This window comes from Notamacropus eugenii, chromosome 7 (genome assembly GCF_028372415.1).
Source record: "Notamacropus eugenii isolate mMacEug1 chromosome 7, mMacEug1.pri_v2, whole genome shotgun sequence".
Taxonomy (NCBI): Eukaryota; Metazoa; Chordata; class Mammalia; order Diprotodontia; family Macropodidae; genus Notamacropus; species Notamacropus eugenii.
In genome coordinates this window covers 33,777,301-33,799,270 of record NC_092878.1, presented here as the reverse complement: position 1 = coordinate 33,799,270, position 21,970 = coordinate 33,777,301, and positions in this window count along the sequence as shown.

Genomic DNA, 21,970 nt, shown 5'->3' with positions numbered 1-21,970 from the left:
AAAGCACTGGGTCTAAAGTCAGGAGGAACTGAGTTCAAATCCAGCCTCAAACTGTTGATGGTGGTGGTGGCCCTTCTTTCTCAAAGAGGACCAAGGACATCAGGAGGGTGATGTTGCTGACTAACTATGTGATCCTACGCAAGTCATTTAACTGCAATCTGCCTTATTTTCTTCAACTATAAACTAGGGATCAAAATAGCACCTACATCACAGGGCTATTGAGAGGATCAACAGAGATAATATCTGTATATTGTTGAGCAAAATGGTTGGCAAATAATGGGCACTTAATAAAGGCTTATTTCTTTTCCTGTATTCTTTTATTTTATATTAAAAGACATGATCCTATTTAAAGAACAGAAGGCTAAAATTGGAGTCCACTTTTCATTTGACTGATATTTCTTTTTCTAGGCCCTTCCTCAAATGTTTAATCACAATCTCCCATGTGACCCCTGGCACCAACTAGTCAATTCCCCTGCCTTTTATTCAAAGCTGTCTTTGGTCCCAGTGGTCCCAGGACCATTCCATTGTCAGCTATCCTCCTCCCTGAAATCTGTCTTTCTTCTCCTTCAAGCATTCTCTCTTAGCCTGCATTTCCATTTCTTAGCTCTCAGTTCTTCATTGCACTCTATATGACACTTCCAGATTATTCAGGAGTCCACAGTTCCTGACTTGCCTATAGAATATCTCAACATTCACCTGGTAATGGTGGTACTAGCGGTAGTAGTAGTAGTAGTAGTAGTAGTAGTAGTAGTGGTAATAGTAATAGTATTTATACAGTGTTTTAAGGTTTGCAAAGTACTTTACAGATATTATCTCATTTTACCTTCACAATAGCCCTGGGAGGTAGATGTTATTATTATCTCCAATTAACAGATGGGAAAACTAAGGCAGACAGAGATTAAGTGACTTGCCAAGGGTCACACAGCTATTATGTGTCTAAGGCACGTTTTGAATTCAGGCCTTCCTAAAGAGTAGCTGACTGGTTTCCATTCTTCCTAGATTCTATACTCAGAAGTATGGTAGATTTAGAATGAGAAAGAGATTTTAGAGGTCAGCTGTTCCATCGCTCTCATTTTACAGACCAGGAAACTGAGGCCCAGAGGAGTTAAGTGAATTAACCAAGGACAAATAGATAGTAAGTAACAGAGCCAGGCTTTGAACCCAGGTCTTTTGACTCTAAACACAGCATTCGTTCCTCTACATTATGAGGCTCACTAAAAGATCACTATTCCACACTCATAAATTCCATATAAATTCCAATGAAAAGAAGGAGGTGCTTTTTCTCAACCCTTCACCAGGACTGTTTTTGTTATGGTTGTTGAGTCATTTCAGTTGTGTCTGACTCTTCAACACCCCATTTGGGATTTTCTTGGCAAAGATCCTGGAGTGATTTGCCATTTCCTTCTCCAGCTCATTTTACAGATGGAGAAACTGAGGCAAATAGGGTTAAGTGACTTGCCCAGGGTCACACAGTGGGTCTTCTTGACTCCAGTCCTGGCACTCTATCTTCTGTGCCACCCAGCTATTCAATATAATGTAAACTCCTTGAGAGCAGGGACTATTTCATTTTTATACCCAGCATTCACTAGATATTTAATATGTGCCTCATGATTGATAGGCTTCATTAATAGAATGATCATATCTGGAACAAGAATGATCTGATCACATCTGGAGGACTCATCTGTGCATGGTACATTTGAGGAAGGTCACTGATAAACAGAAGCATGTAAAGAGGAGGGAAAGTATAATGTTGAGGGGACTGGATCCTTGCCATACTGGTTTCATATGAAAGAATTAGGGAATTTTAATCTGGAGAAAAAAACCACTTAACTGGTACAAAGACAAGTCTCCAAGTATCTGAAGAGCTGTTGTGTGGAGTCATCTGTACAGAGACCATTACTGAAGTCACAGGCAAAGATAAGACCACCAGGGAAACAGCATAGAAGAAAAAGTAAAAGGGGCTGGGATTGAATGTTAGAGAATGTCAACCTTTAAGGCATGAAAGGTGAAAGAGGAGCCAGTAAGAGTCAGAGATCACTTAGTTCTTACCAAACACCACATTCCCTCTCACTTCCTTCATTCCTTTAGGGATGCTTAAGTGGTCTGAAATGTTCCCTCTTCTTAAACTACATTAGCTAATTAGCTCATTACTTACGCTTTTGGTCGAACACTTGACACCATAGAGGTAGTTTGCTTACATAAATAATTCAGGTATGCAATTTCCATCATGGTTAGAAGACAGTGAGAGCCTGAAAATGCTTCTAAATAGGATGGAAGCATCAAATGGCCCACCCAGGACTTTTCAGTAACACAATAGATAACTGAGAAGGAATGGTCCTGTAGCATACCATGACATATCAGACTTTCTCCAGAAACCTTCATTAACTCACTCAATTATTCAAGCATCTACTATGGCACAATCGTTCAATCAAGGTCAGGCTTATCAACTTATCATTCGAGACCCTTCCTCCATACTCTAGCTTTCATCTCTGCTCTCCAGTTTGGGGTACATTGCTTTCCCTCTTCAGGCCTTTAAGGTTTGCCTGATGACATGGCTGATTGCCCTCCCCTAGGTATAGCAAACTTAAGATCAAACACAGAAATTCTATACTAATGGGGCCTTAGAAACAGTGATGGAAAACAAAAGTGTAAGTAACTTTCCAGTTAGGATTCAACAGTCAATAAAACATTTATAAAGTCTCTCCTATATGCCAGGCATTGCATTAAGCATTGGGAATACAAAAAGGGCCAAAAGGGAGTCCCTGCCCTCAAGGAGCTTATAATCTAATGAGAGAGACAACAAGTAAACCAATATGAAAAAGCAAGCATTCTACAGGATAAATAAGAGATCATTAAGAGGGAACTTTCTCATTCTAAATCTACTATCCTTTCAGATAAAGAATATAGGAAGAACAGAAACCAGCTAGCTTAAAATTAAGAGGGGTAGGGAAAAGCTTCCTATAGAAGATGAGATTTTAGTTGGTACCTTAAAAAAGCCAGGGCAGCCAGTAGGAAGAAATGATCCCATATGAGGTAATCAATCAATCAAATATTTATAAAACATTTTCTGTGTGTAGGTCTCTTGTGCCAGAGTTTGAGGACACAAAACCAAAAAAGAAATAGTTCTTGCCTTCAAGGAATTCATATTTGATCATAATATCCCAGAATAATTACAACCAGGAGTGTGTTGGTATGTGTTTAACAACCAACTCTCCCAAAATGCATGATGTACTTTGAAGTTTAGTCTGCATTATTGGCATTTGCCCCATCACCTTCTTAAGTTTGGATAATCAACAAAACAAGAAGTTAAGCCCTGATTTGTAGCGTTTGCCCATGCTGAAAATTTAATAATTAGCTCTTCAGAACACACCCCTGTGCATGGCCCTAAATAAATTCTCATGTGCCCAGTGATCAAACACGGCAGAGAATCAAATAAGGCAGAAAACTCAAATAATCCAAAAAGGTTCGTTCGTGGTATCATATAAGTAGATCTGGAAAGGGTCTCATCTAGTCCCACTCCCTAATTTTTACAGATGAAGAAATGAAGGCTCAGTGAGCTTAATTAATTTGTTCAAGGTCACACCCAGGGAGTAAAGAGGACAATCAGAATTCAAACTAGATCCCACGCTCTTTCCACTGCTCCATATTTTTGCCACTCCTCTGGTGCTGCTCATTTATACTGTTTACCTTAGCAAGGACCTTCTGAATCGACAAGTAAGATGAGCTGATACTGCCATCTCTTTGAAGACTTGCTACATTTTGTTGTGATCCCCACAGTCAAAAGCTTCAGTGTAGTCAATAAAGCCGAAATAGATGTTTTTTTTTTCTGAAACTCCCTTGCTTTCTCCATGATCCTGCAAATGTTGGCAATTTGGTCTCTAGTTCCTCTGCCTCTTCAAAAACCAGACTATTGCTCTGGTAATTCTTGGTCCATATATTGCTAAAGTCTAGTTTACTGAATGTTAAGGATAATCTTACTGCCATGGGTAAAATGAGTGCAATTGTTCAGTAATTTGAACATTCCTTAGCATTGACCTTTTTTTACGATTGGGCTGTAAACTGATCTTTTCTAGTCTGATGGCCACTGTTGTGTTTTCCAAATTTGCTGGCATGTTGAGTGCCATTAAACACCATCATCTTTAATGATTTTAAATAACTCAGCTGAGATTCCATCACTTCCATTACACTTATAGATAGCAATGCTTCTTAAGGCCCACTTGACTTCATTCTCCGGGATGTCTGATTCTAGATCAGGAACCACACCAGGTGGTTATCAATGCTAAGATTTTCTTGTATAGTTCTTCTGCTTTTATTAAATCCCTATCATTTTTGACCTGAGGGGCTCATCTTCTGATGTCATCTCTTTGATCATTATAGTACTGTCCATTGGGATTTTATTGGCAAAAAATTGGCTTGCCATTTCCTTCTCAAGTGGATCAGCTTCTGTTACAACTCTCCACTATGACCTGTCCATCTTGAGTAACCCTGTATGGTGTAACTCATGCTTTCATTGAGCCACACAAGCCCCTCTACCAAGATAGGCAGTGATCCAGGAGGGATATAGAGCCTTTCTATGTGCCAAACACTGTGCTAAGTGATTTACTTATATAATCTCATTTAATTCTCCTACCTGGGAGGTAGGTACTATTATGATCCCCATCTTTACAGTTGAGGAAACTGAAGCAAATAAAAGTTAAATGACTTGCCCAAGATCACACAGATAGGAGATGTCTGAGGTTGGATTTGAACTCACATAAGAAAGAGCAAATTAAGAACTGTTATGAAGTGATGTGGAGAGAGGAAAGCTGGACCAAGGGAATAGTATGCACAATGACATCCATAATAATGTCCACAGTTCTTTTTGGATCTGACTTGTGATTCCATTGATTGTAGGGAACTCCCAGTGGGGAAAACTCTGACCAACACATATCAGCAACCGCTTTGTATTTCATGCTCTTAGACAGTCACCTGGGGCATCTAAATGAAGTACCTTGCCAACTGGCAAAGGCAGGACTTGAATTCAGATCTTCCTGGTGGAGGGCAGCTCTCCATCTCTTACACAAAGCTGATGTTACAGAAATTTATTAGAAACTAAGGCACAGTTTAATTATGATGAATTTTAATAAGCAATCTCAGTCCTGAAGAATCCTTAAGGACACATGGCTTCCTTTTTCCTGTAGAGAGTTGGGAATGACACGTCAGTCAATAAACATTAATTGAGCGCTTACTATTTGCTAAGCACTGTGCTAAGCTGTAGAGTGCTATATATCCTGCCAACAATAGCCATTGTGTTGGTTGTTTTAAATGTTGGTGTGCTTTTTTTTTTTCTGTTAAAAGATGGGTTCAGTGGCGGGGGAGGCAATGTTAAGGGTAAATGACTGGTACAAAAGGCAACTATGAAATTGTTTTTTTAAAAAAAGGAATAAATTATATGCAATATGATTTCTTTTTAGCTAAGGGTATTTCACCATATTAGGATTCTTTGTTCAAAAAAAAAGTCGCCCACCTATGATTTGCTCAATCATAATATTCAGCAAATGACAATACTCTTCTAGTCATTCTTGGGAAGTGAAATTTAAATGATTAGAGCTGAAAGGGACCTGAGAGATCTGTTAGTCTAATCTTTTTATTTTACAGGGAAATTGAAACCCTGTGAGGGAAAGTGATTTGCCCAACCTCACCCAGCCAATTAGTTAGTAGCAGAGCTAGGAAGAGAACCAGGGTCTCCTGACTTTAAAATCTTGGGTTTTTTCTTCCTACCACCCAGAGCTGTCAGGCTCTTGAGGCAAGGCTATTCCTAATGTTTGGCTTCTGGGTGCTGCATTAGAAGCTATTGGGGCCCACATGGTGGGCCTTTACATGGCTCACAAAGAAGCTTGGGGTACAAAGCCCTTTGGAATGAATGCCGTTTGAGGTTGCTAGGATACACACCTCTCAGTGAGGCACTGTGATCAGCTTGGGTTTGCCAGGAATCCACTGTATTGTGAAAAGCAGGGCTAGATGCTTAGCACCAAGCAACCACAGCCTCCCAGGAAGGAAAGATGCACCGGTTACTCACCAAAATCCCCTTCCTGAAATAGTGTGAAGGGTCTCCATGAAATTCTTTGTAGCCAGGAAAAAACATTTTTTTCACGCAGTCTAATCAGACTCCTAAAGGGTATAAAAAACCATAGTAATTTTGTAGACATGGCCTGGAAGGGGAAAGACAGGCAGGAAACAATATGACACGGTGAAAAGAGTGATGGATTTGTAGTCCAAGGGCCTGGGTTCAAATCCCAGGTTTTGCCTCTATCGGTCTCCATTTTCTCATCTTTAAAGTGAAAATGTTAGTCTCAGTGGTCCCTTCTAACTCCAGATCTTTGATTCTGACTCCAAGTTCAGGGTTCATTCCACTTCTCTACTAGCTGTTTGTTGTTATTCAGTCATGTTTAACTCTTCATGACCCCATTTAGAGTTTTCATGCTAAAGATATTGGAATGGTTTGCTGTTTCCTTCTCTAGCTCATTTTACAGATGAGGAAATTGAGGCAAACAAAGTTAAGTGACTTGCCCAGGGCCACACAGCTAGGAAGTGTGTTTGAGACTGGATTTGAACTCAGGAAGATGAGTCTTCCTGACTCCAGGTCCAGCACTCTAACCACTGAATCACCTAGGTTCCCACTAGCTATCTAACCTTGGGCAAATAATTTCCTACTCCTGGGTCTCAATTTCCTCATCTGTAGAAAGAGAGGGTTGAATGAGATGATCTCTTATGTTTCTCCTTTTAATTTAATCATTTAATCTTGCCAAGCTATAGCAGGCACCTAACAAATTCATGGTTAAGATCAAGAGAAGGTGGAAAGGGAAGGAAATAGACATTTATATAACATCTACTCTCTGCCAGACACTGTGCTGAGCTCTCATTTGATCTTCACAACAACCCTGGGAGGTAAATGTTGTTATTATTCTCATTTTACAGTTGAGGAAACTGAGGCAAGCAGAAGTTAAGCAGTCACACAGCTAGTAAGTGAAATAGGTACCACCACTCTAATATTTCATTTCATGAGTCTAGATTAATGTTCTAAGTAAGAGTCACTTCCTGTTATCTCTTCTATGGTCATTAACCATCGCCAGAGCCTAGAACACAGTCTCCAAATAATCTTGAACAGGGTAATTCCTATTAGACTCTCCAAGCAGGACCACAGGCTGGGGAGAATAACTTTTTAGTATTTTTTATTCCAGTAGATTGTATTGAAGGAGAATTTTCTCCTCACCACAATTCCAAAAGGGCCTCGTTGTGTCTTAGATAAACAGAAGAGGAAAATGATTAGATTGAGTTCTGTTAAATGAGGACGAAGCATCCTTGAAATTGAATCTTGAAACTCTCTGATTGAGGGAAGCAGTTTTTCACAGCAGACTTCATTTGGTAATTTACAAAATATTTATCAAGAGCATGTCTTGTAGGAGAGGTTAATGGGGGGGGCGGCATGTGGAGGCCTGCCTCTGAATCAAGAAAATCTGGATTTAAATCCTACCTCTGACAATTACTATTTTTGTGTGTGACTAGAAAAAGTCACTCAACCTTTGAGTAACCCAAGACAATTCTCCAAGTTGAGAAATGTTCAGTTGGGTATCTAATGAAATCATTTTGTTGTTCAGTCAGGTTTTCTTGGCAAAGATACTAGAGTGGTTTGCTGTTTCCTTCTCCAGTTCATTTTACAGATGAGGAAACTGAGGCAAACAGGGTTAAGTGACTTGCCCAGGATCACGCAGCTACGAAGTGTCTGAAGCCAGATTTGAACTCAGGAAGTTGAGTCTTCCTGACTCCAGGTCTCAATCCACTGTGCCATCTAGCTGCCCAATGAAATCACAGGTCTGGTCTAAAAAAAAAAAGTACAGTATTCTGAGAAAAATACAGAGATGAGTAGGAAATAATCCCATTCTAGTATGGGAGTTACTAGTGTACATATCCTTCAAAGGATACATCAACCAAAAAGCATTTAGTAGGCAACTACTATTTTCCAGTTACTATGTGTTGGGCACTTAGGGTAACAGTGGCTGGCATCCCCTTAATGCTTTTAATTTAACAGATGTCCATTATTTCATTTCCTCCAGAGGGAACTATGTGGTGCAACGGATAGAGCACTGAGCCTGGAGTCAAGAAGACCTGGGTTCAAATCTGTACTCAGACACTTCCTAGCTGTGTGACCCTGGGAAAGTTATTTAACCTCTGTGTGCCTCAGTTTTCTCAACTATAAAATAAGGATAATAACAGTACCTGCCTTCCAGGGTTGTTGCAAAGATCAAATGAGATAATATTTACAAAGAGCGAAGCGTAGTGCCTGGACATAGTAGATACTATATAAATGCTTATTCTCTCCCCCTGATCTTCACCATAAGCTTGTGAGGCACCTACTACATCCTGGCAAGATTAAACAACTTCCATGATCAGAAGGAAAGCAGAAAATTGGAAGGGGGTGATTTTTATAGACAGTTTCTCAGATCTCATCTCAAATACATAAAGAACATTGTCAGATCTATAAGAATATGAGCCATTCCCTAACGGACAACCAAAGGATGTGAACAGGTAGCTTTTCAATGAAGAAATCAAAACAATTTATAGTCATTTAAAAAAATGTTCTAGATCATTATTCATTAGAGAAATGCAGATTAAAACAACATCGAGACATCATTTTATGCCTATCAGATTGGCTAAAATTAGTGAAGGGGAAAGCAGCAAATGTTGGAGGGGATGTGGAAAAATTGGGACAATAATTCACAGTTGGTGGAATTGTGAACTGATCCAATCATTTTGGAGAGTAAGCTGGAATTATGCCCAAATAATTAGGAAACTGCCCATACCCTTTGACCCAGCAAAACCACTGCTAAGTCTACTTCCACAGATGATTAGTGAAAAAGGAAAAAACCTATATGTTCTAAATTATTTATAGCTTTCTCTCTTTGTGGTGGTAAAGAACTGGAAGTTGTGGGGATGGTTGTCAATTGGGGAATGACTGAATAAGTTGTGGTATATAATCGTGATGGAATACCACTGTGCTATAAGAAATTATGAGCTCTATGATTTTAGAAAAACATGGATAGACTTGCAAGAAATAATGGAGTGAAACGAACAGAACCAAGAGAACACTGTATACAGTAACAACCATATTGTTTTGAGAACAACTTTGAATAACTAAGTCATTTTTACTATTATCAATATTCAAATTAACTACAAAGGACCTATGAAGGAAGATGCTGCCTGCATCCAGAGAAAGAAATGATGAATAAAAGTATGTATTGAATGATTTTATATATATGCATATTTGTGTCTAATGGTAGCCATTTCTAGAACAGAGGGTGAGGGAAGAAAAAAAGGAAAAGATTGTTACATGATAATTTTATTAAATATTTAAAAGGAATAGCAAGTTGTACACAGCAAATTTGCAGTTTCATGTGTAATCATCTTTTTTTTTCTATTCTACTGTTATGGAAAGACTTGTTTTATTTTTAAGTTCAAAATAAAATAAAATTTTTTAAAAGATTAAAGGGAAGGAAGGAAGGAGAGAAAGAGAGAGGGGGGAGAGAGAGATGAGAGGAGAGGAGGAGAGAGAAGAGGAGGGGAGAGGAGAGGAAAGGAGAAGAGAGAAACGGAGAAGAGAGGAAAGGGAGAAGAAGAAGGAGAGAGAGAGAAACAGAGACACACAGAGACAGAAAGAAGGGAGAGGAGATTGGAGAGAGACAGAGAGACACACAGTGAGAAAGACAGACAGAGGGAGAGACAGAGAGAGCTTGCCAAAATGATTATGAAACGTCTAGGATTCTTTAGAATTCACCTGCTGAATACACTAGCATTCAGCTCCTATGAGAGTAAGCCAGCTCCTTGTGATTTCTATACTAGTTCCTGGGTGTGAAGAGAGATGAAATTCTGACATTCACAGACAGTCTTCTTCCTATTGTAGCAGCCGATTTCCCACACTATGCAACAGATTCTGGTTAAGATCTTCTACTGAGAACAACTTCATTCCTGACAATCAATTTACACTGGAACCTACGGGACTTCCAAATGAGTATTATTGGTGCTAGAAAATAATCTTGAGCCTCTCATAACCTTTGTATGGGGGTAGATGGTGCTGATTCACTTAGATTTTCTGAGTAAACTTTTTGCTATCCAAAGAGGAACCAGGTTTCCATCTTCTTCAGTCTAGGGGTGGGGCATCCTTCATGCATCCTAGTTGCCCTCATTTTTCCCACTATGCTTTACTTTTAGTTGATGTGGGGATAGAGGCTAGACCTCTAATTTCATAAGTTCAGGGACCCCCTAAGTGAGGAAAGTCCCCCTACCGATGTAGGCTGGCACCTTCTCTGCAATTTATAGTCTGAGAGTTGCCTAGAGCAATTTGGCCCAGTGTGTCTTAGAGGCAGGATTTGAACCAAGACTTCTTGACTTTGAGACAGACTTACTATACTGCTATGTATCTCGTGGAGTCATATGATAAATATGATCCATATCCATATAAACAGATGCAGTCATCAGTGATAAATATGTCAAACATGCATAAATTTATTTTCTTCTCTGATAATCTCTTGGGGAAGTCACAAATTCCTGTTGCCATGGTCCTTCCATCTGCTGTGGAGAGTAAGGATGTCTTTCATAGGCTCATCAGCTGGCCACTTCAGAGTTCAACTGTTTTAACCGAATAAGGAGCCAGGTAAGGTGAATAACTTGCCAAAGCTGATGCAGCCTGTAAGTGACATGGGCAAGATTTGAACTCTTTCGACTCCAGATCCTGGGACCTTGCCATTACGCAAGGAAATCTGAAAAAGACACAAAAACTACAAAAAACAGAGTTTGGGGGCAGGAAGAGGGGTGGCCAACATGGACCCTCTAACAAGCATTTATAGTGGGTGTCTAATGGATTCAGGCCCTTGGATAAGAATGTGATGGAAAGAGCATTAGACCCCAAATGAGAAGACCTTGGTTTGAACTCTAGCTTTGATTCTTGTTGGCTATGTGGTTCCAAACAAGTCATTTCACCTCCTTAGGTGGCTAGGCAGTGTAGTGGATAGAATCTGGGCCTGGAGTCAGGAAGACCTGAGTTCAAATCCAACCTCAGACACTTACAAGCTGTGTGACTCTGGGCAAGTCCCTTAAATGTTGTCTGACTCAATTTCTTCAACTGTAAAGTAAGGATAATAATGACTCCTGCCTCCTAGGGTTTGGGGGAGTATCAAATAAGATAACACTTGCAAAATACTTAGCATGATATCTGACTCATAATAGGCACTTAATAAATGCTTTCCCCCTGCTGCCTTATTCTTCTTTGAATCTCAATTTCCTTCATCTATAAAATGGCTGTGATAATTGTTGTGCCACTGACTTCACAGGTTAGAGGAAAGAACTTTGTCAAACAATGTGAAAATGAATTCTTGTTGTTATTGCACAGACACTAATTTTTTTGGAGTGGGCTTATGACTCCATGGGTATAGGGAGGTCCCAGGGAGGAGACTCCCTCTACCAATGCCAACTGACAATTATTCTGCAATATAGAGTCTTCAGATGTGTCCTGGGATTAGAACAAGACTGAAAAAGAAAAATAACAGAGAATACATAAGAAAAACTAAAAAACAAAAAAGATGAAGAAAGAGCACTTGCATCAAAACCTAGCCCAGAAGCAAATAAACCAACAGAAAGAACCATAAAGACAAGATGAAGGATGAATATATCTTCAAAAGGTGACCAAAGCACTTCAAACAAAGATGATTACATTAAGGAAAATTGAACCAAGATTACTTCATAAAAGAGAATGTTGAGACCTCCACAAAGGACATGGACCAATAGCAAAAAACCTCCAGAATGGTTCAAAAGAGAAACAAAAGTTTTCAAAGAAATTAGGAATTATTTTCTAATTAAGGATGAAATTAGGATAGAAAACAGAGCTTTCAATGCAAAATTAAAAGAACCAACCAACAAAGTGGAAAAACTTGTATCTAGTGGAGAATATCTCTAAAGTTAGAAGCTTGATAGAGAATAATAAATTTGTAAGCCAAAAAAAATGCTAAAAGGAAAGAACAATTGACAGAAGAAAATCAAAAGACAATAACATAAAAAGAACACATGAAACCAAAGAAAGGATGTACAGTGATATCTTAAGGATCATAGCTCTCCCAGAAGAATATGATAAGATAAAACAGAATGCCACAATATAGGAAATAATATGAGAAATCTGTCCAGAATTTTTGAATGCAGAAAACAAAGAATTGATCGAGAGAATCTACAGATGACTACCAGGAAAAAAAGTCATGTATTAAACACTAAGACTATGCCCCAAAGGCAACCAAATTGTACATACCCTTTGATCGAATAATAACACTACTAGGTCTGTATTCCAAAGAAATCACAAAAAAGAGATAAGAACCCACATGTACAAAAATATTTATAGCAACTCTTTCTGTGATGGCAAAGAATGGGAAATTGAGGGGATGTCCATCAATTGGGGAATGGCTGAACAAGTTGTGGTATATGAATATAATGGAATATTATTGTATTGTAAGAAATGATGAGAAGGTGGACTTCAGAAAAAAGTGGAAAGACTTCCATGAGCTGATGCTGAGGAAAATGAGCAGAACCAGGTGAACATTGTACACAGCAACAGCAACATTGTGCGATGATCAACTTTGATAGACTTAGCTCTTCTCACAAATACAGTGGTCTTAGTTCCAAAAGACTCATGATGGAAAATGGTGACCACACCCAGAGAAAGAACTATGGAGTTTGAATGCAGATTGAAGTATACTGTTTTCACTTTTTTGTTGTGTTTTCTTTTTCCTGATTTTTCCCCTTTGTTCTTATTCTTCTTTCACAACACAGCTAATGAGGAAATATGTTTAATATGACTGTACACGTATAACCTCTAGCAGATTGCTTGCTGTCTTGGGGAGAAGAGAAGGAAGGGAAGGAGGAAGAAAAATATTTGGAACTCAAAATCTTATAAAACTGAATGTTGAAAACTATCTTTACATGTAGTTGGGAAAAATAAAATACTATTAAATGGAAAAAATAAAAAGTAAGATACTCCAAGGCATATAAGTTTAACAATTTAATATTAAAAACAGAAATGTTAGCAGATTTGTCTCATCTCACATATCTGCTGTCTTCTTCCTAGTTTTTAATCTATAAAAACTTGTGGGATGATCTAGTTTAGTTGGATGTAACACCAAGAATCATCTTCTTCTCTGATGCTTTTTTATGTCTAGCAGTAGCTTATTACTTGTAATCTTCCATGATCCTTGCCTGTGGTACTTTGCAAATGAGCTTGTACTCTAAACTGGTGTTTTTATTGGCTATCATATCTCTCCATTTGGGGAAAAAAACCCAAGTGTTTATTGCATAAGGCAATTTCTAGGCACCTTTCCTTCCTTGTTATTGTGATTGTTTTGTATTAATTAAACTTCTCTGATAAAAATCAGGCTCTTTATTTTGACCTGTTTCTTATTTTTCACTATATTGTTGGCATGACCCAGTTATGAATACTGAATCTCTCCAATTATGTAGATTCAGAGATTCTTGACATTTTTGTGTCATGGACCCCTTTGGCAGTTTGGTGAAGCCTGATATTACTGTGGTAAGTTTCTTATATTCACAGTCTATGGGAATGCTACATTCCAATTAGAAGTTAACAAAGATAAAGATGCAATTGTTTTCCCATTCAAGTGCATAGACCCTAGGAGACATCCACATGTAGACCTCAAGTTAAAGATTTATGATTTAGATCTTCTTTTATTTCTATGAAAACTGTTTTGTAGTTGCATTTATATAAGTCCTAAGTGTTTCTCAGTAGGTTAAGATCTAGATACTTAATACATTTTGTTTTTATTTTAAATGGAATTTTTCTGTTTCTCTTAGCTAATGATTTTGTGGTATTATGTTGTATCTTGTCACTTTACTAAAATTATTCAGTGAATAAATAAATTTTTTTGGTTGATCTTCTGTGGTTTTCCAAGTGGACTATTATATTGTCCACAAGTGAAGATAATTTTTCTTCCCTTTGGCTAATGCTTATTCCCTTAGTTTCCTTTCTTTGTGTTATTGTTACAAGCTGGCATTGTTAGCACCATGTCAAATAACAGTGGAGGCAGCTGGCAACTCTATCCCCTTATTCACTATTCTGCTCCTTTCACTGTGGAAACAGAAAAGATACACATAATACTGGATGCCATTTTACATTTTTCTTTGCTTCGTGAGTTGTCAGGGCCAAATACCCCTGGAATCTAACCTCCAAGTAACAGGCCTTTCTGTATTTAACTTTGTTGGTTCTTGGCTCATAGATCCAGTCTGTTTCTAACTCTGTATTTGGGCTTTGTCAACCTTATAGAACCTATCAGAGCCTGTGTTTAGCTAGCATGGCTTTTGAGAACCCAGGGTCACTTCATACCGCAATGAAACATCAGCGTAGGATTTCTACATGGAGTAGGGAAAGGAAAGATGAAGGAATAAGGATAAGAACTGGATCAGTGATTTCATTGATGTGGTATGAGTAATAACTCTCCTCTCCCATGCAATTTAGAGTAGTTTTTCCTTTGAACATTTTGAAATCATCCTTGAAATCTGAATGGCTCAAGAGACTAAAGGCTCTGGCTATTGATATCACTTCCTGGTCACCTGAGCATAAAGCTGCTATACGGAGATTCAGGCATGCTCTGGTACTTTGTTGGTGGATCCCAATGGGCAACTCAGAGGCAGAGGGGACTTTGACTGTATCATCTAGAGGTGTCCTCAGTTGTTGTTGTCCTCAGTCCTCCTTGTTGAATATCCTTCTCTTGCTGTGGCTAAGTGTATATCCTTTTGTTAACTGTTGAATGACTTATTCCATTCCAGTATCAAGCTTAAACTACCAGAGGACTGGCCTAATAAGGCAAGCCCATCCTGGAACAATTAATATAAGGAACTTCTAGGTGAGAAAATGCCAGGTCAGCCACTTATAGTTTCAAAACATTGCCTGAGGGTACTTAGAGGTTAAGTAACTTGCCCAGGGTTACAAAGCCTTCATTTTTCAGAGGCAAGACTTGTACCCAGGTCTTCCTAGCCTGACTTCCATGGTTCCTAAGATATATTGTTTTTCTAGAGAAGGACTAGTTTTGTAGCAACAACAACACATACACACATGTATATGATGTGCCCAAAGTCTTGGTGTCATTTTAAGCTATTAAAACCTAAATTTGTTAAGTTACTGAAGCTTCCATTTAAGTTATTAAAGCTTAAAATTGCATGAAGATTTCCGGGGCAGGTAGGTGGTACAGTGGATAGAGTGCCGAGACTGAAGTCTGGAGGACTCATCTTCCTGAGTTCAAGTCTAGCCTCAGACACTTACTAGCTGTGTAACCTTGGGCAAGTCACTTAGTCTCGTTTGTCTCAGTTTCCTCATCTGTAAAATGAACTGGAGAAGGAAATGGCAAACCACTCCAGCATCTCTGCCATGAAAACCCCAAACAGGGTCATGAAGAGTCGGACATGACTGAAATAACTAAACAACAACAAGAAAATTTATGGGATCCTCTGCATAGCTCTTTTTAAAATGTTTTATCAGTGTTCTTCTTTTTGTTTTTAAACATCACTGTCCATTATTAATGATTCCCTTCTCTCCTGTTCCCTAACCTTCTCCACCTATTCAGTAATACTCCCTTATAAGAAGTAAGCAAACCAGTACACTGGCCATGTCTAAAAACATAAGACTAGTTCCACACCTCTTGTCTAGCATTTCCTTGCTGATAGGAAGGAGGTATGTTTCCCCATTAAGTCCTCTGAGGACATCCGATCATAGGATCCTATTTGAAAGCTGGAAGGGCCTCATCCAATCTCCTTGTTTTACAGCAGTGAAGAGCAAGGCCCAGACACATTGAAATGACAGATTCATCTTCCAACGTTGTTTTCTCTTATGTGATTATAAATCATCATGTAACTTGTCCTCCCAATTCAGCTTACTTCACAGTTCCGCATAACAGTGTTAAGTATTTTTACTGATACTTGTTCTTGTTCAGTTGTTTCAGTCGTGTCTGACTCTTCATGACTCCACTTGGGATTCTCTTGGCAAAGATAATGGAGTAGTTTGCCATTTCCTTCTCCAGCTCATTTTCCAGATGAGGAAATGGAAGCAAGCAGGGTTAAGTGACTTGCCCAGGGTCACACAGCGAGTAAGTGTCTGAGGCTGAATTTGAACTCAGGAAGATGAGTCTTCCTGACCCCAAGCCAAGTGCTCTATCCACTGTACCACCATATTGTCTTCCCCTCTTGAGGGCAAGGACTCTCTTTCTTTCTGCTTATATTTGTATTTCTAGAAGTTAGCACAGAGCCAGCACTTCATAGTAAACCCTTAATAAATTTTGCTTGACTTATTTGCTCTCTGATAGCAAAATGATCAAATCATGAGGTCTTGTCTTATATGTTTGCTAAAGATGGTAGGGAGGGAAACGATGGTAAAGCCTTCCAAAAAGAAAAGGTAACTTTTAAGCAGAGAAAGAATACTCCCTTAGGAGCGCTCTCAAAGACAAGATTTTTCCTTTCATTGTTGCTAAGGAATACTGCACGACCCCAAGGACACACCTAAGTGACATAGTGTATTAGAGTGCTAGATTTGAAATCAGGAACCCTAAATTCAAATTCTGCCTCAGACACCAGCTTCTTGATGGCCTTGGGCAAGTTACTTAACCTCTATTTCCCTCAGTTTCCTTATCTGTAAAATACCTTCCAGTGTTGTGGTGAGAATAAAATGAGATTATACATATAAATGCCTTGCAAATATATAAATGTTAAATATGCGAGACCAAGAAGTCTGCTACTAACAAACTGTATGACTTTGAATAAGTCATTTCCTCTCACTGGACCTCAGTTTCCTTTCTTGCCAAGTGGGGGACACAGAATTGGACTATAGCTCCTTCCCTCTACAACATATTAGGATGTATGATCAAATGAAATAAGACATATAAAACACTTTGCAAATCTTAAAATGTCATTCGATATCAACCATTATTATTATTAAATATTATTATATAATTAACGATTAGTCATTATTAACTAATAGTATGAAAATTACTAATCTGTTAGGTTACAAATTAGCAGAATAAGCCTAGACGTTTTGTTCAAGTCAGAAGACAAATTTGAGTCCTGAGTTTCTAGACTTTCTATCTGTTTGACAATAAATAAGTTAGTTCCTATATGCCTCAGCATCTCTCCTATACATAAGGATGATAATCCTAATTGCCTACCTTGCAGGATTGGTGTAAAGAAAGTGCTTTATAAACCTGAAGTGCTACAAGAGCTCTTGGCTCCATCACTAACCAGCTAGGAGACCTTAGGCAAGTGACTTCCCCTCTGCAGACTTTAGTTTCCTCACCTGTAGAACATGCGCATCAGGCAAGATTCATTCATTCATTAATCCATCCATCCATCCATCCATCCATCCATTCATCCATCTATTCATTCATTTAACAAATAATTGTTATGTGTCTGATAAGGTCCAGGCACTTTGCTAGGATACGCTGAGGATACAGAAGGAGAAAAAAAGCTAGTCTTTCCCTTAGGGAGCTTAAAGGCAGGGAAAACAATATATACACAGAAAATTATATGGAAAATATCCAGGAAGAGAGTACTAGAAATTGGTTGTATCTAGATACCACTTTTATAGATAGGAGTTGGTACCTGCACTGGGCTTTAAAGGAAGTCAAAGATTCCATGATGGAGAGGGATTTCATTCCAGCCTGAGCAAAATCATAAGAGATGGGAAATGGAAGTTCCTATGCACAGAACAACTAGGCCAGTTTAGCTAGACTGCAGAGCTGATCAAGGAAAGTGACCTACAATAAACCCCCTAAGGCAGTCTGGGTCAGATGATGAAGGGTTTTAAAGGACAAATAGAGGTGTTTGTGTTTCATCTTATATGTAAGAGGTAGTCACTGGAATTTACTGAACAGGGGAGCGACATGATCAGAACTGAGCTTTGGAAATATCAATTTGACAGCTATGCAGAAGTTGGATTGGAGAGGGGATGCAGAGAGCCCAATTAGTAATCTATTGCTATAATGCTCCAGGTGAGAGGTGATGAGGGCTTGGATGAGGGTGCTGGCTGTGTGAGTAGATAGATGAGGTGGGATGCAAGAGATGGTATGAAGGTGGAATGAATAAGACTTAGCAACTGATGGGTTGTGCAGGAGGAAAAGGATTCAAAGATGACTCATAGGAGGAGTCTTACCTCAGTTCCTAGAAGCATGATGGTGTCTTTCACCAAAATAGGGAAGTTAAGAGGATGGCAGTATTGGTGGGGAGGAAAAGAACTGGAGGTCTGTTTGGGACACATTGAGTCTGAATTGCCTATGGAATATCCAGTTAGAAATGACCAATAAGTAGTTGGTGATACAGGACTGACTGGAGTTTAGGAAAGAGATCTAAAAGTCACCAGCATAGATATGATCATGGAACCAGTGGGAGCTAGTGATATCTCAGATGACCTCTAAAATTCTTTATAATTGTAGCATTCGATGATTGTAGGAGTTGTTCTATTTCACCCAGGTTCACTCCCTATGGATATCTTGAAAATGGAGAGTCTGTCTCCACTGAAATCCCCAATCTCCCTTCTTTCCTAAGCTTTATACCCCAGAGATAGAAGAACACGAAATAAGGAGATGAGACGCTGACAGTTTCTGCTTCCTAAACATCGACACTGCCAGGTTTTAAAGGTCCATGCGGTGCCTACGTTAGAATGAATTGCAAGTGCATCCAAGAAGGTCTCAGCAGCAGCCAATGAGATTCTGTACTGATGATGTAATGCTGCTTCCCTCAGTTCATTGGTCGAGGGCACTGCCACTCCAGAGCCAGTAAAAGGTATTGGTGTTTGGTTTTTGAGGTTTAGAGATTTTCTCTCCCAGCTAATTTACAATTCTGGATGGAAAATCTATTCTGTCCTTCATAGTAGCCATCTTTCTCCACTGTAGCAAGCCTGGAGAGGAGACTAGAACTTGGGTGCAGACTAGTACTTGGGTGCTCAGGGCAGAGGCTCTCCCAAAGTAGCAAGCTGGGTGATTCAGGGATTAGGATGATGCTCCTAGCAAATCTAGTAAATGAGACCACTCTGTGGGACCTGGAAACCACAAAGCATTTCCAGGCTGCTTTTTCTGAAATTAAAAGTGTCTTCCTAATCCAAGGAGCCTGGACAGGCCCTGGAAGATGGATCCGAGGACCATAGGTTTAGAGCTGGGAAGGACCTATAGAGGGCATCTAATCCAGCGCCCTCATCTCACAGATGAGGATACTAAGGCTCAGTGGTTTCTCCAGCGTCACACAACAAATAGGTGTCAGAGGCAAGGTTTGAATCCAAGTCTTTCCTTACTCAAAGTTCACCAATGCAATACATTCCATCTTGCTCACAAACAGATCATTCTCCTCTGTGCAACTTTGATCAGCAGTGCCCAGCACAGCAGGCACACACAGTCTGTATTCATTCTGTCCTTCCTTGACTTTTTCCCTCATTCCCCATTCCAATCACTAGCCCTGAGTAAATAACCCATGCTCTCTGCTTCCTCTGCAACTGTTCTGAAGCTGTGGACAACTGCAGATGACCATTTGTCTGACAAGAGCACCAGTGATCTTCTCAGGATGGAAGCTAGGAATCCTCCCGGTAAACATAGATCCACTGAGAGCTTTAGAGGAAACTTGTCAGATTCTGGTTTCTTCAGCAGTGCCCACCCACACTAGCACTGAATCTGACTTCTTTTCAGATTCAAATTTTGCTGAGATGGAATCTATTCCAGGTCAGTTTCAAAATCGCAGGAACAGAAGTATTGAGATGTCTGTAATTTAGATTTGTCTTGGAGATGATAACACACTTTTATTTTTCCAACTGGACACTAAAAATAAGGGGGGACATGCCCCAAGGAGGGGGCAGAGAAGGTGAGACATTAAAAAGGGAGAGTTCTCTTTCTCTCTGGGAGAGAGTACCCCTCAGAGCCTGCAGGGAACTAGTATAGAAAAATGAAAAAATCATTGGACTAGAAGTCAGGAGACCTGGGTTTTAGTCCTGGCTCTGCTATGCCAGTTTGGGTATATCATTTTGCCTCTTTGGGCCTTGGTTTACACAAATATAAAGTAGGGATAGTAACAATCATGTGTTAATATAGTAACAATCATGAGGAGAAAAGGAAGGGAAATAAGCAGGAAGTGATATGGAAAAAAAAAGGATTTCTGGATTTTTTCTCAGTAAAGGCACTCAAAGATGGTACCACTTCATCTCATTCCGATATGAACTTACCTGATGTCCAAAGGAATTTCTTCTAGCTTATAGCCATTTGTTTTACTTTTCTCCTAGAATAATCTGTTGTCTTATACCAGGGAACTAACAAGGTTTCCTGTTGCCCATTGAAGACACTTCAAAGCCTTAAGATAGTATTCAAGGCTTTCCATTTTTTGACTACACTTCCCTTTCTACCACACATTCTGTGTTCTACCTGGACTGAATTATTCATAGGGTTCTATACATGCCCCATATTTTCTGGCCTCTGTGTCTTTGTTCATACTGATACCTACACCTGGAATACCCTTTTCCCCATTGAAATCCTACCCATCTTTCAAAGTCACTTCCTCTAGGAAGCCTTCCCTGATTCTCCTAGTCAGTAAGAACCCTTTCTCCCTTGTACCTCAGCAGCACTTTTCTTGAACCTCTCTAATACACTTGTTGTATTCTACTGAAGATAATTATGTATGTGTCATAAATTTTGTAGTAAGCAATCTCCACAAGAGAAATAACCTTATTGCATCTAAACCTTACATTCCTCTAAAGACTTAGCATAACACTCTATAGACTATAATTTTATACATCAAGGATTTATGATTCCATCAGCGTGGGTGAGCACCTCCTATACTGAAGGAGATACCAGTTGTTTTCATGCATCTGTAAGTTGTCTACATTAATTGTTGTTGTTGGAAAAAAAAAAACAGACTCAGACATTGGTATCTAAGCCCCTAGCAACAAGCCTCTGAACCAAGCTGGGTTGATTCTTAGAAGACAGGTACTTGGCTTATCACCTGGAATCACCTGGTTAAAACCTATCCAACAGAGGAAGCTTGATATAGTGGAGAGAGAAAGGACTTAGAAGTAGGAAGACTTCCTTTCAAATCTGGCCTCTCATATTCACTAGTTGTGTTATCATGGGGAAGTCTTCTACCTTCTCCTCCCTTCAGAGTACCTGGTTTCCAACCCTACTTCTCACACCACTGTGAGACCTAGGGACAGTTGATTTGTCTCTCTGATTCAGGTCGGAAGGTGTAAAATAATGATGTAGATGGCCTCTGAGGCCCAATTCTGTCTAATCTGTGAAATTATATAGGCAGGCAGACAGACAGACAGACAGACAGATAGATAGATATAGATAGATAGATAGATAGATAGATAGATTAGATAGATAGATAGATTAGATAGATAGATAGATTAGATAGAGAGATAGATAGACAGATAGATTAGACAGATGGATAGATAGATTAGATAGATAGATAGATAGATAGATTAGATAGAGAGATAGATTAGATAGATAGATAGATTAGACAGATAGATAGATTAGATAGATAGATAGATTAGATAGATAGCTAGCTAGCTTAGATAGATAGATAGATGATAGATAGATAGATAGATAGATAGATAGATAGATAGATAGATAGATAGATAGATAGATAGAGGAGAGGAGGGAGAGGTGGGAAAGGGAGAAAGGGGGAGGGTTGGAGGGGAAGAGAGAGACTATTTCAGCATAATAGATTTCCTTTGCAATTCTGGGTATTTTATCTTTATGTACTTAAAAGTATCATTGAGATGGGGTTCTAGGCTCTACCAGACTGCCAAAGAGGTCTAGGACACAAAAAAGGCTAAGAACCCATGAGAGCTATGATCCTCATCTGTTAAATAGTGATAATGGCTGTAAGGTTATTTGTGAAGTTCAAATGATATGTCAAGTGTTTT